The sequence below is a fragment of the Bison bison genome, unplaced genomic scaffold (assembly GCF_000754665.1).
Source record: "Bison bison bison isolate TAMUID 2011002044 unplaced genomic scaffold, Bison_UMD1.0 scf7180017864236, whole genome shotgun sequence".
Taxonomy (NCBI): Eukaryota; Metazoa; Chordata; class Mammalia; order Artiodactyla; family Bovidae; genus Bison; species Bison bison.
This window is the reverse complement of record NW_011494808.1, coordinates 2,760,985-2,763,543: the sequence shown is the minus strand read 5'-3', so window position 1 is coordinate 2,763,543 and position 2,559 is coordinate 2,760,985. Positions and strand designations below refer to the sequence as shown.

General features: G+C 63.0%; 1 protein-coding gene across 1 annotated transcript in view; it reads right to left on the bottom strand.

Moving 5' to 3' along the window:
- Positions 1-2,559, bottom strand: part of IKBKB (inhibitor of kappa light polypeptide gene enhancer in B-cells, kinase beta) — a 51,216-nt gene that overhangs the window by 31,828 nt on the left and 16,829 nt on the right. The gene's annotated exons all lie outside the window — the stretch shown is intronic.

The following is a 2,559-nucleotide window of genomic DNA, read 5'->3' as shown; positions in this document are numbered from 1 at the left end:
CTCACCTGAGCCACGGTCCTGGGGAAATGGGCGCAGCCGGAGCTCAGCCACTGCTGATCCACTGCTCCCAAGAGCCCTGGGGACCCACTGAATCCCTCCTTCCGACCCCTTCCCCTTGCCCTGGGTGGGGATGACAGCAGGGGCCACGTGGCAAGCACTCACCACGGGCCGGCACCACAACAGAGCCAGGAGAGCAACAGGAAGCACGCGACGCTGGGTCCAGGGACGGCTGAGCGTGGACACAGTGCCACCTGGCTGTCCTGCCCCCCAAGCCCCAAAGCTGCCCCAAATCTGTGCACCTTCTTCCCTAGGGAGGAGTGAGGGGGTGTGGATGGAGGTACAAAGCTAGCTTGCACCCAGAGCCCACACGGCCCTTGAGCTCTTTGTGGATGGAGACCTACGTGGATGTGCTCCCTGGAGCCTTCCTGCCCCATCTCACTGCATCCCACCCTGCCCTCCTCTGAGGCCAGCATCGGCGGCCTTCCCAGCTCACGGGTGAGATGCCGGACCGAAGGGGGTCCAGGAGTCTGTCCACCCCTAAGGCCGCCGCAGGAAGGAGCTGCCCCAGGACGCGAGTCCACCTGAGGCTCAGGCCCTCCTGGCCCTGGTGGCCTATCGAGGGTCTCAGTCTGCTGCGAGAAGCCAGCCTCGACTTCAGAAAGCAATTTCCTGACAAGAGGGGCACCGATGCGAAGTAACCCCCACCCCCACGTGTGTCCATGAGTTGTTCCTATATCGGGCACACACGCCTCACTCCTCTGATCAGCTCTGGCTTTTAGATTCACTCACGCATTGGCCACTGAGAAGGCAATGGCACTCCACTCCAGTACTCTTGCCTGGAAAATCCCATGGACAGAGGAGCCTGGTAGGTTGCAGTCCATGGGGTTGCTAAGAGTCAGAAACGACTGAACGACTTCACTTTCACTTTTCACTTTCATGCATTGGAGAAGGAAATGGCAACCCACTCCAGTGTTCTTGCCTGGAGAATCCCAGGGACGGGGGAGCCTGGTGGGCTGCCGTCTATGGGGTCGCAGAGTCGGACACGACTGAAATGACTTAGCAGCAGCAGCACGCATTGGCCAAGCATGTCTCCCCGCCCAGGAGTGTGAATTTTGAACATTCAGGAGCAGGGAAAGACAGGCCACTCCACTTGGAACTGAGATGACGGACCCTGGGCGCCGGGGCAGCAGTGCCCCCCCTCCCTGATCTCCCCTGGTGACCACGTGGACGCAGGCCCTGTGGGGCGCCACCCTACCTCTGCCGCACCACCCGGCACCCCTGGCCGGGTCAATCACGCCCCAGTCTGTATCACTCTCTTCCCCAGCGGCCTGGCTCCCCGCTGCCCATGAGATGACGTTGGAGGTCCTCCGCTGACGTAAGCTGGTTGCCTCCCACCTACCGCCCACGCTGCCCGCCAAGGAGTATCCTCTTGGCTACAGGAACATGGCTTTATCTCCCTAAATAGCTGCAGTTAGTAATCCAGTGGCTGTCAAAGGTTAGGAAAATAAAAGAGGAAAATGGAAGTCCTGTTGAGTCCCTGTTTCGCCTCTGTTATCAGTCCCTGCTCGTGGGCCGTGCCAGCAACTGTGCTCATATCCTGCCCTGACAACCCCAGACGGGCCACCCCTCGGGCGGGAGACGGCCACTCGGGCACATGGGCCTCATGGAAAGTCCCTCTGGAGAGGGACAGTGGCAGGGGCCAGGAGAGCAGCGGGAAAGCAGGCGGCGCTGGCTCTGGGAATGGCCGAGGGGGCACGAGGCACCTGCTGGCTGTCCTGCCCGCCACCCTGCACCTTCTTCTGGGGGGAGGAGTCGGGGGATATGGACGGAGAGGCAAGCTCTCTGCAATATAAAGCCACCTTCTGCCCAGAGCCTGCACGGTCTTCGTGCTCTGTCTTCACACTTCTGTCCTCACAGACGAAGCGGGGCCCACGGCTGGAACCCGCAGGTGAGCCCCAGGCTCTGCCGCTGCGGCTGTGGCGGCCCAGCCCCCCACCCAGCCCCTCTGGGCCAGGAGGTGCCCCCCTTCACTCGGGATCCCATCTGTTTCCCCTGCATCGCAGGGCTGCTCACCAGGCTATGAGTAAGAGCAGGTCGTGGTACCATTTCCGAGATGGGACACACAGGGCCCCCAGGACCCACCCCGCAGCCCGTGTTCTGATACAGAGACGTGAGGACATGGCGGGAAGGCAGGCAGGGAGCACAGCCCAGAAGCTGTGTCAGTGGCGGCTCTGGGTCCCCGGCCCGGCTGGCCGGAGCCGAGTCAGTCCCTTCCTGCCCCGCTCTGTGACCCTGGGCAGCCATGGCTGGGAGAAGCTGTGCTCACAGGGACGGTGGCCACGGGGCACCAAAGGGCCGACACAGCCGTGCTGGGGGAGGAAGGTCTGTCTGGGGCTGGTCCAGCCCTGCCCTGGACATGACCGGGTGGTGTTCCCTCATCACTCGAGGGACAGCCAGAGAGTGCACAGCAAGCCCCGCCCTGACCTCCGTGTCCCCCCCGAGTGCCCCGTGCCCCAGGCCCTACAGCCTCACCTTGCCCCTCTAGGGTGCCCCCGCTCA